This window comes from Agelaius tricolor, unplaced genomic scaffold, assembly GCF_023055355.1.
Source record: "Agelaius tricolor isolate 1412-34295 unplaced genomic scaffold, bAgeTri1.0.p SCAF_28, whole genome shotgun sequence".
Taxonomy (NCBI): domain Eukaryota; kingdom Metazoa; phylum Chordata; class Aves; order Passeriformes; family Icteridae; genus Agelaius; species Agelaius tricolor.
In genome coordinates this window covers 7,252,436-7,271,232 of record NW_027269288.1, presented here as the reverse complement: position 1 = coordinate 7,271,232, position 18,797 = coordinate 7,252,436, and the positions used below count along the sequence as shown (strand labels likewise).

At 43.4% G+C, this 18,797-nt stretch overlaps 1 protein-coding gene across 5 annotated transcripts in view; it reads right to left on the bottom strand.

The window, feature by feature from the left end:
* GNB1 (G protein subunit beta 1) overlaps positions 1–18,763 on the bottom strand; it is a 42,875-nt gene extending 24,112 nt beyond the window's left edge. For all 5 annotated transcript variants that reach the window (XM_071448880.1, XM_071448878.1, XM_071448877.1 and 2 more), the window contains exon 1: positions 18,507–18,763. The gene's annotated coding sequence lies outside the window, so the exon portion shown is untranslated. The remainder of the gene's footprint in view (positions 1–18,506) is intronic.
* Between the last annotated feature and the right edge of the window lie 34 nt (positions 18,764–18,797).

Below are 18,797 nucleotides of genomic sequence, written 5' to 3'. Positions count from 1 at the left end.
ACACGAAAATGAGAGGCCAGTTCACTCCTGCCTCAGTGGAGAGTTCTGGTGAGGAGCTGCACACGCGGCCCTGCCGAGCCCAGAGCTGCAGGCCCTTGACACCAAAAACTGGGCTTTCAAAAGCACCAGAGAACAAAGAGTTCCACAGAACACTGGGAGCGTGGTTCAAGTGGTTCAACCATCACCAAAGCACTGCAGGAGAGCCAGCCCCACACAGGACTGCTGCTCCCAGTGTCCCCACACGGCCACAGCCCCCTGCTGCAAGTGAACAACCAGCACAGCCATTTGGGCTGAAAAAGAGTAAAGGAACTCCACAAGTCAGAAACTTCTTCATTTCTGGGTAAAGCTTCCCTCACTGACTGCTGCTAGCCCAATATCCTTTTTTCTTTACAGATATGAAGCAGTTACTCTGAGCTGACAACTCAGCAGGAAATTCAGAGAATTCTCAGAATCCCCAGGTTGGAAGAGACCTTAAAGATCATCGAGTGCAACCCACCCCAACCCCTCAACTCAACCCTGGCACCCAGGGATGGTGACTCCAGCACCTCCCTGCTTCCTGGGAATTGCCAAAATTCTCCCAAATTCACAGAATTCCCCCAAATTCTCAGAATCCCCAGGTTGGAAGAGACCTTCAAGACCATGGAGTCCAACCCAGCCCCAACCCCTCAACTCAACCCTGGCACCCAGTGCCACACCCAGGCTTTGTTAAACACACCCAGGATGGTGACTCCAGCACCTCCCTGGGCAGCCATTCCAGAACTTTCTCACCTTCCTGTGATATCACTTTTTTTTTAATCACTTTTTCCCAATATCCACGCTGTATTTCCCTTGGTGCAGCTCAAGGCTGTGTCCTCTGGTTCTGTCAGCGCCTGGAGAAAGAGCCCAGCCCCAGCTGAGCACAGGCACCTTTCTCAGGAATTTTAAGATTAACAAGGTCACCCCTGAGTCTCCTTTTCTTCAGGATAAACACCCCCAGGTGTCTCAGTTATTCCTCACAGTGTTGTGTTCCAAGCCCCTCACCAATCCAGTTCATCTCAACTCCAGGTAAAAGTCTACATATGAAGAAGATTTCTGCACAAGACACCAACTTTTTTTCATGAGGCTGGGGAAAGCAGGGAAGAAAATGAAGAAAAAGGATTTGGAAGAGCATGGAAAGCATTTTGAAATGTTTGAACATCATAGGAAATCTGAATAACCCTCCAAAATGAAGCAACTTCCTAAGCAGATTACACACACTCACTGTCCCCTCTCCAGAGCCATTTACCAGATAAACACATTTTCCTCTTGACCTATGGATTCAACGAGGGACTTAAAACCCAAATATTCTGGATGCAATTCCAACCTTCTCAAGACTGCTTTCCACACACATTGACTGGATGCCAAGGCTAAATATCTGAATTGCTGCAAAGGCATCCTTGTGTTTAAAACACACCAGCAATTCATGCCCAGTGATGTGGGGCCAGGCATCAGAGAAGACCCTGAGGACCTGGCTCAAGCCCTGATGGGGTTTGCCAGGACTCCCAGCAGCTGTCCCTGCTGCAGGAATGGTGAAGCTGGGAGATGTGTTCAGTGGGGGATGCAATCCATGTATCCACAGGTATCTGAGTGGCTTTAGCAGCACAGTTTAACATGGATGTCAACCAACACCAGTAAAAACTGATTTTCATGACCTTAATCTTAAAAATGTCTTGCAGAACACATCCTCCTGCAAGAGTGGCACACAGGGTTGTTTTAATCAAGGCACTCAAAAGTAACTGTGCTGGAGGGGAAGAAAAAAACCAAAAAAAACCTCTTAAACTACCCCAAAACCTAGTACCAACCCTCAGTATCAGTACTGAGATAAAGCAGCAATTTGAGGTGAAGTTGCTCTGCTGCTCTGCAGCCCTGAGCCAGCAGGGCTGGCTGGATGGAGCCAGGCAGTTCCTAATTCAGGCTGCTCTTGCACAGGTACCCAGCACCATCAGCACTGCAATGTAGCACCTACCAGGCACAGATAATGGCTGTGGAACAGCCACTGCAGGTTATTCATTAAAATCCTTTCTTCCAGTCTACAGGGCTGATTATTATCACAGAACAGCAGCAAGATGCTCAGGAGATTACAGCACCTTGCCAAAGCACTGCCAGCATCGTGAAATTCCAATGTAATTAAGTCTCAAATTTAACATTTCAAGATTGTTCTGGATACAAAAAACTCCCCAAAAAATCCCACCTTCAGTTTAATGACTAACTAAAACCATTAAGTGCTCAAGCAGACAGCTGGAAGCTCCAAGGACATTTCAGGATCTGTGTGTGCCCCTCCAAGAGTTACTTCATTCCAGAATTTCCTTGGGGAGTGCAGAGCTGGAGTCCAGAAATCCAAGTCTTTGCTGTCCCCTCCTCCGAGGGCAGCTTTGAAGTCCAACCTAGAGAAGTATGAATTAATAATTCCAAATTCATAAATCTGAACCCGCTGGAGCAAAAGGCTCCAACTCCTCCTTTATTCCTGTATTTCAAGTCTCCTTTCTGGGAAGCATCTGCCACGTCTGTAATTTCCCAGCACCCCAACTCTGAAAAGCAAGCAGGACCTTCCTAAAACAGGTTTGCCAAAGAGCTGCCCCTGCTAGGGACAACAGGAGATTGTACAACTCCTTCGAAAACTTCCTGAAAGCGCTGGTGTGGTGCGAGGCCAGCACAGCTGAACGTTTCTGTGGGAGGTATTGGCTGCTCCTCCTGCTGAAGAATTGCCAAGTTCCCAGCTGAAGCAGTTGCTGTGCTCAGTAGACATTTTTCCATATATTAGTGGGAAGTACACACAAAACAAGCATCAGGTCCATCAGTGGTAATGCTCATCTTGCAGCAGCCACGTTGGCTGGCTGGAGTGCTCACAAATTTCCATTTTCAATGCAGTGTGTGACTGAAATGATAATTACACGTGCTAAAAATAGCTGCAACTCAACAACCTGATTTCATCAGTGCTTCACTATTACCTAGAGCTCAACAGGGAAGGACAGGTTCCATTTCTAGAGTGGCTGATGCTGAGAGTTTCAGAGTTTTTGTGTGTTTTGTTTGAAGTAGAAGTCCCCAGAAATGTTTTCTTCCTGAAGAAACTTGTGCACTTTTTCTACTCAGCTCCATGGATCTAAGATCACATTAGGAATAAAAAAAAAATTCTCCTTGTTCCATAAAACACAGAAAAATTGTTGGCTAAAGAAGAATAAAGGTCAAGTTCTAGGGTGCTGGCAAAGTTCTGGCCACATTCCCTTATCCTGTAACCTCAGTGACACAAGAGGAGAAACCAGGCAGAACAGACCCACATGGAACAGCCCCCAGTGCACAAACTGCCCTTGTGAGGCTCTGAGGCAAGGTACAAGTGCCTCACACTGCCTCAGTTTGGCACCTGAGAATCCAAACTGCCACAAAAATAACAAAAAACCCACAACAAACCCATCCACCATAAATAGCTGCTGCTATTCAGAAAAAAAAAAAAAAGAAAAAGAAAAAATTAAGCTTTTATTTCAGAAAATTAAACCTTGAAAGACCTTGCACAACCCTAATTCAGTAAGGCACTTCCACATTCCAAGTCCCAAATTGCAACCACTGTCTCAGAGGAACAGGGCATTTCTGTCTCCTCCCAAACTGCTACAGAATATGAATAATTCCCCATAAAAGTTAAACTTGAGTGTTCAAATTCCCGATATGCCAGAGGTTGTTACCAGCAGTACCACAGCAGAACACCTCCTGAAAGGCACCAAAATGCCAACCATGCACAATCCATCAGCCCCTGCTTGCAAGGCTCCATTTTCCAAGGACTCATCCCTCCCTCTGCTGAACAAGCACTTGAAAAAATCAACTTTTGGACAGTTTAGCACTTCCTCAAAATAGCAGCCACCAATGCTAAGATCATGGCAGGACACATGAGTGCAATGAACAGCCCTGGTGTGCCCAGTGTCTCCTCCTGCCACCAGCACTGCACAAAGCCAGCTGCCAAAATGCTCACATTTCCTGATGCTAATCCCATGACCTACATTTAAAAAAAGAATCATACTGATGTCATATTTAAGCATTAAAAAATCTGGACTCTAACAGGTCATTTCATTAATCCTTTCTAAATGCATCTGGAAGCCATGTGCATTATTAAAAAAAAATCATTTTAATATTCTAGGTACAGCAGAGAATTGCTGTAAAAAACTAAAAGAACTGATATTACAAGTTTAACAGAGGCCTAAAGCCAAATGCTTAAAATAGCACTTTTTAAAAAGAAAGGTCTTAAGAGATCTTTGAAGTAGTTCACTAATATTAATAACTCTTGGTACTTTAGTGACCCAAGCCCAAACATTTCCTAACCACATCTTTTCTGTCTTCCTCTCAAAGAAATTCCCATTTAAGAGCATTTTTACACTTCCTGAGAAGAAGCAGGCATGGAAAGTTAACTTATTTTAAGAACAAAAATTACTGGTATTTAGTGTAAGTTTTCAACAAAGTTGTATTTATTATATCACAAAAAGATTCTAGATTTTATTCCAATTATCTCGATGGAACACATTTATAGATAACCTCACCAATTTTATCCAACCAGTCAGTGATGTTTTTACTGTCTTCTTCCCTGATCTTACCATTCAAAAAGAATGTAAAAACCCCAAAACCAGAGTAAAAACTTAGCATCTACTTATGCATCGATTTCTGCTTATGCATCAATTTCTAGCTACATTTATCAGGAAAATGTCATGGAAAATTGGCACTTCCTGAAGTATCCCTTTATCCAAACCCAGGCAATTTTGCTGTCACACACCAGCAGACATCTCCCTTCAGACTGACAAACAAACCACACGCAGCCCTGAAGGAGAATAAATTCCTATTAATTAACCAGCAGAGAAATGACTAAGCATTTATTACTAGATGCTTCTATCTGCAGAGCCTTACAGTAACTGAACAGTTGTTCCTTACTTCAGCTGTCATTTCTCATTGCTTCCCTCAGCTCTTTTATCATGAACCTCCACTTTTTACTGCTGTTTTCACTCCATTGGCCAAGCCACCAGAATCTGTGTTTACCTAAGCAGGGCAGAGCACATGCACCACAGGGATATTGCAGGCTTGCTTTAATAATTAATGACTAAGCAAGACTGCAATATTCCTGTGATATTCCCCAGTAATGCCACGGGATCAGGAAATTCTATTTGATACCATGGGTGATCTCCTGTGTTTATCAGCTGAATCCATAGGTTTGGGGTAGGTCACAATCCAAGCTGCACAGAGAACATTTTCTCCCAGAAGCCAGAAATGGAAGCACACAGCTGGAGGAGGAGCTCACAGTGTCCCAGGGTGACACAATCATTACACAGCAAATGAAAACACTTTACATGCCTAAATTCATACAGTTGTTCCTTTTTAATGGAAGTTAACATTAAAACCAGGTTTATTCAGGTATCAAACCACGTTTTTAATCCACACTTTAAGAACATGCTTAGAGTAAATTGCAATCCTATTAAGAAATGTAATTCTTGAGAATTCCCCTTAAGTACCCAAATATTGTCTTTTAAAAGTCACTTCTGGGTAAGCCAATTTTCGAGCAGTCTTCAGTTCATTTTCTGTGATTTAAAAAGGCTCAGAAGTCCTCACCAAGACTGCTGGATTTCTCTAGCAGGATGATGTTCTGCTCAAGCTCTGCCCAAATATTCCCCAGGAGGTGCTGAGGAGAGCCCAGTGTGTGACTGGATCACACTGCACTGAACTCCCAGGCAAATAATAAATGAATGGGGAGATGCAAAACCTGGCAGAGGCACCTCCTGTTACCAAAATCCTGGAGATTACAATGAAATCCAGCAAGTGGATCAGCTGCCCTGGCAGGGATTAAAGTGTAAGAGAACAAGTGGGTTCCAAAAGCCTGGATGGGATTTCTCCCAGCTCTGCTTGCCAACACATCTGTCTTGGAATGATCTTCACCTTGTTAAAAATCATGTGCTGGCTCAGATATGACCATCACAGTGACATCAGCTTAAGGTACATTAAGATCTTCACTACAATATTTATTACATTAGAGGAGGAAATGGGTTCTGTGATCACTTCTTTACAACACCAAAAAAAGCCCAGAAACAAATATTGAGGAATAGACATGGAAAACACTACCACAAAAAATAAATCAGTAAGACTCTATGCCTGCATAAGCACAGGAAATCAGCAGAAATCCCCATTATTGTATTTTGTATTTCCATACATTTCAGCTCTGTATTTTATCAACAGGAGCTGAATCATCCATTTTGTTCTACACATGCCAGCTAATAAAGAGTCAAAGGAGAATCAACTGCTTCCTGTCTCCACCCTTTTACAAAATACAACAACTTCCAGAAAGCTACACTTGGCCACCCTGCTTTACATCCTTACAAGTAAATCCATTCCAAAACAAGGATGGGGAGCCAATCAAACTGACACACCTCAACTCCTGATCTGAGGGAGGCATTCCCAGATCTACAGTGATCTTTTATGATGGCCAGCTGGGATTCTGAAAAGCCTCTCCCTGAGGTGCTGAGCAGCTCACACGCTGCCATGTCTCAGTGCACCAGGCCCTCAGAACAGTAATGAGGAACACTAATGAGAAAGAAGCACCCTGTGCTTCCAGGAGCAGCAGCACAGCCCATGTCCCACTGTCACACACATCTTTCATGAAAAATCCTTTCTTAGGATTTTCCCTTGTGAGAAGCTGCAGTTTCAGCTCTAAAGTAACCAATGGTTATCTGCTGCTGTGGAATGCAACAGGTAGACCTGGGATTGGTCTCCTGTGGGTGTTGGGATTTCCTGAGCACTCATGGCAGAGCTGGCTCTTGCTCTGTCTGAGACACAGATCTTTGTTATTCATTCTTGTCTATTCTTAGCTTAGCTAGCTGCTGAAGAAACCTTTTCTTTCTGTTGCTTTTTAGTATAGTCTTAATGTAACATATATCATAAAATAATAAATCAAGCCTTCTGATCATGGAGTCAAGATTCTCATCTCTTCTTCATCCTGAAAACCCTTGTGACCACGGTCACATTCCACCAACCTCACCTGTGCTTCTCCAAACGCATCAAGAGCTGCGCCCAAAACACTTTTTGCTGCCAGCATCAAATCCTGAGAGAGCACTTCAGGAACCAGGGATTCTTCCTCCTGCTCTGCCTTAGAAGCACTCAGAGAAAGCAAGCAAGCTTTCACTGTATGAAGCTTTTATGAAGTAAAAATAATAAGGAGAAAAATGCAACAGAAGCAGCAAAAGGAAGCCCATGCTGGAGAAAGGCTGGACGTGAGTTGATAACTACCTTCTCACCACAGCTGCTGTCACATCTGCCCCAACAAAACTAGGGGAGTTAAGACATTGGAACAAACCATCTGCTCCTTTGTGCCTCTGCTACACAGACTGTACAAAGCCTCAGAGATCAGCTAAAAGCAAAATATTCATTCTTTACAACCATGTAAAAGATCTTTATCCAAGCCCCAGCTAAAAAACAGAATACATTCAATTCACTGAAATAAGAATTTAGTGTTCAAACAGCACAGTGATCTTCAGTAAGAGATTAACAGAGCACTGTTAGAATAGGTTTAGCTATACCATGAAAAACAGCTGCTTCCCAGCACAGTCTGAAAATAAGAAGCATTTCACTGGACCTTAAAAATCAACAAAATATATTATATGCATATAGCAGATAAAAGATATTCAAGAGAGATTAAAATATGGCATTTCTCACATCTTTTCACCCCAAACAGACTGAGCAATACTTCATTCTCCAGCCCCAAAACCAACATGCCCCATCTTTAATCACTGTGCAAGCAGCTCCACTAGTTTGGAGAGCAATGATTTATGCCCTGAGTAGCTCATTGATTTCTCCCAATTGCTGCATTTTGCTACGGACTGTTTGTACAAAACAAGGTACAGGAGAACAAGGAAAGCAAGGCTGAGCCTGACACGGCGAGTAACACAGGAGACCTTGAATCCATCAGACTGAGACGTTTGGGAACACACAAGGCAGCCACGCTCAGTGCTGATAGGAGAGCACAGCAGAAAGCACAAAGGTACAGCAGGAAATGCTGGCTTCACCCTTGGACATTCCTCTTCCCAAGGGATCTGCATTAACTCGCTGAAAACTTCTGCTGTTAACCTTTAAGGAGCACTTGTATTCCTGGAGATGGTGTCTGTCTTGTTAGGTCATCAAAATATAGAGCAAAACACGATAAATTGAGAAAAAAAATAAGTAACACCAGAGAATTAACTGAGAACAACAAAACGGAAAACATCAGAAGACAATCCCACCTATTTTATCAAAAAAAAAACCACCTGCAAAGTGGTGCCAAAGCAGCAGCCAGGTCGGTTGGTTGAGCCCTGGCGCTGCTGAGGCTCTGCCTGGCCCTGGAGGCTCAGCCCAGCCCCTCTGGACGAGCACTGGGTGCTTTGTGGAGCTGCTGAGGCTCAGCCCAGCCCCCCTGGACGAGCACTGGGTGCTCTGTGGAGCTGTGAGGCTCAGCCCAGCCCCTCTGGACGAGCACTGGGTGCTCTGTGTGGAGCTGCTGAGGCTCAGCCCAGCCCCTCTGGATGAGCACTGGGTGCTCTGTGGAGCTCTGAGGCTCTCCCTGACCCTCTGGACGAGCACTGGGTGCTCTGTGGAGCTGCTGAGGCTCAGCCCAGCCCCTCTGGATGAGCACTGGGTGCTCTGTGTGGAGCTGCTGAGGCTCTGCCTGACTCCCCTCTGGACGAGCACTGGGAACTTTGTGGAGCTGTGAGGTTCTCCCTGACCCTGGAGGCTCAGCCCAGCCCCTCTGGATGAGCACTGGGTGCTTTGTGTGGAGCTGCTGAGGCTCAGCCCAGCCCCTCTGGACGAGCACTGGGTGCTCTGTGGAGCTGCTGAGGTTCTCTGGACGAGCACTGGGTACTCCCACCCATAAATGCTGTGCCTGAGCCAGCCCTGCACAGGCTCCCCCACCCCAGAGCAGCAGAGGCACCCAGGATAAATCAACCACAGCACTTCCTGAAATGCTGAACTTCAGAACTTCCTGAAACTCATCTGCTGCCCATGGTTAGGAGAAGGAAGGAAGAACTGCAGTCAAACCAACCAATTTGACCTCACTGTCCAAAGTGTCCATGACATTTGAGTTTCCACATACAGAAACCCACTTTCCCCAACACCTCAGGCACCTTTTGCTTCTTGACTTCTTTGTCAAGATTGAAATTCATTAGGAAATGGTTCCTGCTCAGTTTTATTTTCTGTGAGTGCTAGCCAGCATTTCCAGCAAGGAGCTTGCCCAGGGTCTCTGGGCAGTAACACCTGCCAGCTGCAGGGAATGCAGCACGGGGTAACTGCAGCACAATTCCAGTGCACGAGCATCAGGCAGTCCTGATCTTTGTCCAGGCACCACCTTTGTTACACAGACAGAGCCTGGCCCCAGAGCTGCCACTCCAGGGATGTGCAGCAGCAATATCAAACACATGTCCAACAAAGAGCTCCTCAATTAGCACAGGATCAGCTTCTTCCAAGGTTTCAGCAGAATAGCACATCTACTTTGTTTTCCTAGACAAACAGAAAATTACCACACCAACCTCCCAACATATTTGTGAAAAACAACAAAACCCCCCAGAGTTTTGGGAAGCAAAAAGACAAAATGCAAGAGGACCATGAACAGACTTCTTGAGGCAGGCATAGGCCTGCTCTGTTTAGCTCTGTTGTGTCATTTACTGCAAACAAAATGTAGTAAGTTTTGTATTATGCAGTTATAACTATTTTTTTTTTAGATTTTTAAATATTGAAACCTAAGTTTACTTTTTTATTTTGAGATTCAAGCATTGCTACATTCAACACATACCTTGAACCAGTTGGTGCTAACCAACATGTATCAGCTCCAATATAATTTAAATGAAGTTAAACACGACAGAACTTCACACATATGACTAAACCAGACTTTCTGCACTGGGTTTCACCACGAAGATCTTACTAGAAAATATCAGTATTGAACATATTTCAAACCAAGTTCAAGGACTTGTGATCAGTGCTGTTGACAGAGTGAACAGTTCTGCCTGGCCTTGCAAATTTTACTACCAAAGATAACCAAGCACTGACTTCTAAGATCTCTGCATCAACAATAAAAGGCACATTTTTACCATCTTCTCTATGGTTTTAACCTTGCAGCTTTGACCCACCTCCTACCCCTCATTTGTTTTGGTAAACCTCTCAAATACCTACAGAACTCCAAACAGCTGGACTGAATACAAAGTGTTTTGTGGGATAGAAGAGATTTCACTTCTCCAGTTCCAGAAGAAAGCCACATTCCCCACAGACTGCAGAAGGGCAGCAACACCCTAAGCTTGCAAGGCACATCTGGACAGGACATGTGATCTCTAACAACATCTGTAAGCTCAACATCCTGCCCAGGCACCCTCAGGAAAAGAAATCTGGGGAAATATATCCCATGTTAGCACAGATGTGCCAGTGAGAAAGCCCTTCCAGTAAAGAAGAGCCCATTAACACTGGGCCTGTGTATTTATCTATGCAAGCTAAACTCAGATCTTGAGGCTCATAATTAAAGATTCTTCTGCCAGATCAGTGTAGGAAACTTTAATGTTTCACAAAAATAAAACAAAACCCACTCAGCTTGTCAAATAATTCATGGTTTTGCAAGTAATTTTAGATAACCTCTATTTATTGACAGATTTTGGGAAACCCTGAAATGGCAGGATAAACACAGAGCACACGTGCCTGAGATGTTTTAAGATGGTTCCCCACACCTAACCCAAGGCAGGCAAGAGAAAACAGAAATGCAGGGAGCAAAAGGAGATGTACAGAATGAGCAGCTCACCTGGAACAGCCCAGCAGAAACTCCTTTGCTTTAGGAAAGGAAATAGCAGCCAGCAGGGGCTGGAATTAGGGTTACTGTAACAGCAGACAGGGCATCCCTTGCTGCCAGTGAAGGCCAACACCCTCAGCTCCTGTCTCCAGCCACACAGAAAAAGCCTTGAGATTGCTCCTTTATTCCCTCACCCCAAACCAGTCTGATTTCCTAATGAGGGTGAGCCAAATCAGCAGTGATATCTGAACTGATAAAATATTCCCTGAACCTACTTTCACACACAGCATGCAGGAGTTGGGATGGAACTCTGAGTTTCCACAGAGAAGTATTTTGGTTTTACTTTTTTTTTTTCCCCTTTGCTGGGGGAAAAAAAAGAACAAGCTTAAAATAGTGACAGAAATCTATACATAGCTTTGAATATAGGACCACGTTACATAAAGCTACAAAAAATTATCTAATCTATCTAATTACAGATAATTAATATTTTCTTTTTTTGGGGAGTGCTGGCAGGCATTACTGCAGTTTTCAAGAAGACATCAAAAATATTCTCATCTGAAAAAAAACATGATAAACATAACTGGCATGAAATTGTAGGCAAACCTTCTTCAGATCAAGGTAGGAACAGAGAGAAAAAAATATTGAAGTGTACACAATTCAATTAATCCTTCTAACATCTAGAAAGTATTTCTGTTCTAAACAGAAGACATTCAGAAATTGCAGTGATTTGACAAGCTGATATTCTACCTCCTCAATTAATATACTTATTTTTAATGAAGCAGTTTCAGGGCAACTACTTACAGAAATGAATTGCATTTCCCATTAAAATGGCAGCTAGGTTTTTAACCAGCCTCTTGGCCTTCACTGTGTTTTATGCTGCTCATTTTTCCCTCCTCAGGTTCTGAAGATGATCTATGAAAAGAGCTCCAAGGTTTGGCCTGTCCTTCCCACCCCCAATGACAGAGGCACCTTGGAGTTGTCCCCTTTAAGCTCCCTCAGTCTCCAGCCTCATTCTCATTGATCCCTCATTAGGATCAAGTTTGAACCCTTCAGTCCCATCACATGCAGAAATAGCTGTAGGTCTCCCCTTCCTGACAAAACCACCTTGTTTTCAACAACTCTTAATTACCAGGGAATATTTGATAAAGGGAACATGTTCATAAATCTAAAATTTATGACTGTGTTCCCTTTAGGAACGTGTTTGCCAGGTCTTCAAAATGTCTGCAACACCTTCCCCAAAGGATTCCAATTTTAAACCTGCTGGAGTTACTTTATTGCATTTTAGCAAGACTTAAATCCAGCAACATCTCAACATTTGCTTTTTAACTGCTTTCTCAAGCCCTTTTTGCCCAAATCCCAACAACCAGGTACAATGTACAACACCTAGATGCATCTCTGTTTTCTGCCACTTTAGGCCAGCACTAAAAACCCTGCAGAGAATTTACAAGTTATTATTTCCATGGCTCCTTACAAATCACACTTCCATAACGTCCCCAAAAAAGGATTTTTTTTTTTGGCTAAGACATAAAAAAAAAAATAAAAATTCTCATGTAGGCATCTAACTGCAGCACCCCCAGTAAAGTGAGAGTAAGATATACATAGCAGGAGCCACCACATCTTGGTGCTTCCAGATGGCACCCAGGATATTGTCAGTACTCCCTAGCTGGGTTCAAGACAGAAAATTCCTGCATTTCTGACAATATACTGGGCAAGGGAAACATCACCCCTGGAGCCAGTGCACTCAAACCCTCCAGAAATATCCCAGTGTATTTTTAAGAGATTAACTAATTATAAATATTCTGCATCATTCCAATAAATGCAGTGGACAAGTATTGATATATTCATACGTGAATTCATTTGTAGTTAATACAAATGAATACTCTTACAAGATATTCATTGCAAAGAACTCATTTTGGGAGGTCAGCTGGTCAAAAAGAGGCCAAGAAGATCTGATTTTTATGTTCACCAAATGATTTTTAAGTGTGTATTTCTACTCCAAGGCTAACCCTCTCCTTCCTCTCTACTCAGAAATAATTCCTATTTTAACAAAAATGCAGAATTCTGCCTAAAAACCCATCCTGGAGTGTGCATATTTGGTACTAGGAAGCCTTGCCCAGTAATTTGCATTGATTCTTTTGGCATCTCAAGTAAAGGTATTGCTCATAGCCAGCTCCAAGCTTTTAAAAACCCCTTCATGTTCTGCTCAACTACCAGTTGGCTCAAGCATCTATGGATTCTGCATAGATTTGTTTGGTGAAAAACAAATCCACACTCCCAAAATCCCCAGCACACTGGACACCCTGGGAAGAAATAATAAATGGAGACACTTTGTTAAATAGAAACAGAGGGGCTTGGGGGTATTTCTGGTTTTTATCATGACCTTGGCTAATGCTACTTCCAACTTTATCAGTGGGGAGAAAAGAAACATTTTGAATGGAATATGTATTCTTTTCATTTTCAGTCTGCACATGGAGCAACCAAGAGACTCCCTTCAAAAAATGGCCATTTTATCTTCAGTCACATGCTTAAGAAACATTTCATTAATGCAAGCAAGCTGCTTTCAAGGTTACCTTTTTTTTTTTTTTTGGCCACATAACCAGTAAAATTCTGGATAAAAAAAAATCCCATCTAAAATTCTGTATTAAAAAAAGACCCCATCTAAAATTCTGTATAAAAAAAGATCCCATCTAAAATTCTGTATAAAAAAAGACCCTGTCTCAAATTCTGTATAAAACAAAGACCCCATCTGAAATTCTGTATAAAAAAAGACCCCATCTGAAATTCTGTATAAAAAAAGACCCCATCTCAAATTCTGTATAAAAAAAAGACCCTATCTAAAATTCTGTATAAAAAAAAAGACCCCATCTGAATTTTTTTTTTTATACAGAATTTCAGATGGGGTCTTTTTTTTTATACAAAGACCCCATCTAAAATTCTGTATAAAACAAAGACCCCATCTAAAATCCTGTATAAAAAAAGACCCCATCTGAAACTCTGTATTAAAAAAAGATCCCATCTAAAATTCTGTATTAAAAAGACCCCATCTCAAATTCTGTATAAAAAAGACCCCATATAAAATGCTGCATAAAACAAAGACCCCATCTGAAATTCTGTATAAAAAACAAATCCCATCTAAAATTCTGTATTAAAAAAAGACCCCATCTGAAATTCTGTATATAAAAAAAGACCCCATCTCAAATTCTGTATTAAAAAAAGACCCCATCTCAAATTCTGTATAAAACAAAGACCCCATCTGAAATTCTGTATATAAAAAAAGACCCCATCTCAAATTCTGTATAAAACAAAGACCCCATCTGAAATTCTGTATATAAAAAAAGACCCCATCTGAAATTCTGTATAAAAAAAAGACCCCATCTGAAATTCTGTATAAAAAAAAGACCCCATCTGAAATTCTGTATAAAACAAAGACCCCATCTCAAATTCTGTATAAAACAAAGACCCCATCTGAAATTCTGTATATAAAAAAAGACCCCATCTGAAATTCTGTATAAAACAAAGACCCCATCTCAAATTCTGTATAAAACAAAGACCCCATGTGAAATTCTGTATATAAAAAAAGACCCCATCTGAAATTCTGTATATAAAAAAAGACCCCATCTGAAATTCTGTATAAGACACCATCTGAAATTCTGTATAAAAAAAGACCCCATCTAAAATTCTGTATAAAAAAAGACCCCATATAAAATGCTGTATAAAACAAAGACCCCATCTGAAATTCTGCCATGCCAGAGGCATTGGAGGCTCCCAGGACAAGGGACCCAAGGGTGACTGAAGAACTGGAATGGCCAATTCCCATTTCACCCTGCTCACAAGAAAGCGGCGCTAAATGCAATTGCTGAGACAACACGGTGTGCCATATGGCTCCAAGTGGATATGAAAATTGAGAATATCAATTACCAATCCACTAATGCTGAGAGCCAAAATCCATGGACAGTAAGAATTTAATCCAATTCAGTGCCTCGAACACGAGCTGAGCGCGGAGTGGAGGAGACAAATCTACCGCTGGTTTCACAGAGCGCCAACAACTCCGGTTTTTATTGCAGTGACTACAAAACCAGCTGAACCCAACACTCGCTTAACATCCCAACCACAGCTCCAGGCCTGGGAGGAATCTACAAAAACAACAAAAGTTTCAGATGAATTGGCATCTGGTTTCACAGGGATTGGGAAATCATAACTGAGTTACTATTTAAGAAGAAGCAGTTGAGTTGTTTTCCACATGACCAAATGGGAGCCTCCAAAGCACCAGGAAGTGACACAGGGCAGCCAACATCTTGCTTCATTCCAGGAAAAGGCATCCTACAAACACCATTTCTATTTCTATTCTAATTAAAGGGCCTTGGAGCTGCAGTAGTTGAAGGGTTTTCTTATCCTAAAGTAAATTAGTTTAATGGTTCAAGTTTTAAGATTTTTGATAGCTGTGGAGGGTTTCTTCTGGGATGGTATTAAAAATAAAGCTGCACAAAATTCTGTCCACTCCCTGATTATACAGAACTTCATTGATTACTTACACAAGAATTCTCATTAAGTTCAAATACAGCATCTCCACATTTCCATGAGGCACAGAGGTGATTTAAAGAACTGCTCTGCTAAGATTTCCTGTGGAATTTTAATTTACCATGTTGTCAAAGATTTCATGCTAGGATGCCTGCTACGTACTGACTTAGCAGCTGCAAGGACTCAACAAGGATAAATGTAATTTATCTTACCCAAAACAGAATCTCACTTCACTCTGCTCCTTTCTGATCCTGTACTAAAGGGCTAAAGTAGTAGTAACAAAAAAATTTTAGTAATTGAAGATTTAACAGGACATTAACTAACAGTTTATTAGACAGTATTCTTCATTTTAAAAAAATGTTCATGAAACACCAGAGGAATAAAATGCACTCAGCTAATTTCAGCTTTTTTTTTTAATTAGAAAAACACCAGCCCTGCAAGCCTCGACTGAAAATCAGCTCTGCTGTTCCCAGCTTCCTTCTGCATGAGCTACAGCTGGGTTACTCCAATAAACTAACAAACAACTGATTATACATTAAGTAATAGATAAACAGTAGTAAAATGTTTGATAATATCAAAGGTTTGGAGGTCACTTGAATGCAGGAGACATAACAAGCATTTCTTATTTTTCTTGCTGGGAAGTGTATTGTTTTAAGCCTGAGTCCAGTATATCAAATATTAACCAAGCTATTTTATTTCGGCTACCGAAGTTAAGGTGTTTGGCACTAGAGTGAAATATCACAGGAGCTCCAAATCAAAAGTCCATTTTACTCAAAAGATACCAAAACCCACACACAAAAGGCTGTAGAAATTTGCAGTGTTATTTTGAAACAGACCACTCCGAGCTGTTTGAACCCCCCCAGCCTGATTCTGACTGCTGCCCATTAAAAGCACAGTTACCCAGAGGATGGCAGCAATTCTGGGTCAGCAGCAGCCCGGAACCCTCCCCGAACCGGGAGTGCTCTGAAGCAGCCAGGAGACTCCTGTGCCACAGAAAGACACCTGTCTGCACAGGCTCTGATCCGAGATTACCTGGCAGCAGAGACCCAGCAGCCTCTGTGTACCTGTGCTCCACGATTAAAAACTGCTTTTTAGCAACAGGCTTCACTAAAGCCAGGGGTATTTTGGTGGTGTTAAAGCAGGCGCTGCAAGGTAAAAACGAAAATTGTGGCACCCCTTTATTCAGTTAAGAGCCTATGTGAACATTTCAATAAAACTATTTACTCCTCCCACCTAGTTCCTATCTGGAGGAGCTCACAAAAATTAAGAAAAAAAAATAAATAAAAAACCCCACAGATTTCTCACAGCAATCTTCCAAACGCTCCTCCTACCCCCACCCCAGAACAGAAGAAAGCAAAGAGAATGAGAAAGTAAATCTAAAACACAATTACGAAATAAGATCTAGTTTGGCAAAGCTGGGGTGAGGAGGAGTTGAAAAATGAGAGCTGCCTTGCTGCAAACGCCATCTTGTTGCAGCTACTGGGCCCAGGCACAGAGAGATCCATTCATTCACAGCAAAAAGAAAATCAAACAGACACCCTGGCTAATCTGCAGCCACCAAAACAACTACACTATTATCACCCCTGCTCCTTCTCCTCTCCTCAAGCACAAGGCAGAGAAAGAAACTCTCATCTATCACATTTAGCGACGGATTTAGGTATTAACATATTATCTTCATTTCCTCACACGTATTTCACACACACATCGACAGCATTTTGTCTCGATTCACAGCCTCGTGTCCAGATCAGCTTAAAATACGGGATAAATGTCTCACGATTAGGTGCAGATATCCTAGAGCAGCAAAACGTTTAATTTTTCAGTCTTAAATCGCCTCCCCAAGTTGAGCCAACTATTCTCAAAAGCTGTTTCAATAATCACTTAAGCCTTACATTTACAGTGCTTTCCTCCTATTTCCTCCCGTGGAGACAATACATAATAACGTGGCAGTCGGCACATCCTAGAAAGGATGCCTGGTTTAAAAACGAGTCCCAGCCATGACTTTGTTAGAGAATAATGAAATATCACATTCGTTAAAATTTCAGTTCATCTTCAGGAATGATAAATTGACATCTTACAACAACCTCTACATCATTCTGATTTTCTTCTGGACAAGATTTTTTCGTTAATAAAACGCTTTATCTCTTTCATATTTACATGCAAGGCTTTACACATCCTTGTTCCCTACAAAGCTGTAGGATTAAAAACCCTACACGTTCAATATCCCTTGCATGGATAAAAAAAAAAAAATAACGCTCAAATCCTTTCGATAAAAAGCTCAGAATTGAAGCAGTATTTTAAACAACATTCGCAAGGAGAAAACTCCATCTTTCTATTGTAGCAAACACCCTCCATGATCTTCGTTATCGCTGCTACGGGCACACAAAAATATGCAGCACCGTAATACATGGGGGAACAAATATGCGGTTTGAATCCATGCTCGGTTCCGGTTCTAACGAGAACAAAACCTTCCCTACCCCTCCCTCGCCCAGCACACCCAGCATGAGCCCCATCTGCGAGCCCTCGGCTGGCTGGGGGTGCTGCAAGCAGCCTTACCCTGTTTGTCTCACCCCCGGCTCCTCTTAATCAGTTTTCCACCATTACAGCAGCCACACCATTGCCTTTTTTTTTTTTTTTCCTCCTTCCCCTTGAATATTTCTCTCCAAATATTCCCTCTGCCGGCTGGATCGCTCGGGAACTCGCCTTTTGTGGTTTAAGACAAGACCCCCAAAGCGTCTAGCAGGGACCACTACAGCGTAATTATAATTAAAAATGGAACCCCGCAAGATCCGAGGTCTCCTCCCTTTTCGCCTGGAAGCCTTCGAGAGGGAATCAGTCCCACCCCCACCTTTTTCCCCTCCTCCTCCAGCTACAAACACACTTCTTTTTTAGGGGAAGCTGGAGCCCCGAGGAGGTGGGAAGCGCGGGGGAGGGGGGCTATTTCCAACCCCGCCATACCGGGGGTCGCCGAGAACGGGGGCGATGAGGAGGCGGCGGCCCGGAGGGCCCCCGGTGCGGCGGCGGAAGGGGAGGACAAGGGAGGAAAGGAGAGGGAAAGGAGAAGTGCGGCAGGAGGAGGAAGCGCGGGGGAGGGGAAGGAGCGGGGCTGAGGGGGAGCCGAGGGAAGATGGCCCCGGGGTGGGGCCGGCCGGGGCTCGGCGGGCGGGAAACGCGTTCTGAGGGACCCCCGCCCTCCCCGCACCCCTCACACGGTTACCTGCCCTCCCGGCCGCTGCTCATGAACCGGGCCGGTCCGTCCGCCGCCCGCGGTCCTGCCCGCGTCCCGCCGGCCTGGGGAGGGAAGGGGGGCGGAGGAGGAGGAGGAGGCGGCGGAGGAGGAGCGGGGGAGCCGCCCGCGATGCGCCCGGCGGGTCCCGGGGAAGGCGGCAGAGCCGAGCGGGAAGGAGGGATCCGCGGGGGAGGGGGTGTCGCTGGGTCTCGACTCCTCCTCAGCCCGCTCAGCTCCCCGCAGCCATCGGGCAGCGGCAGCCTGGGCGCGGCGAACCTC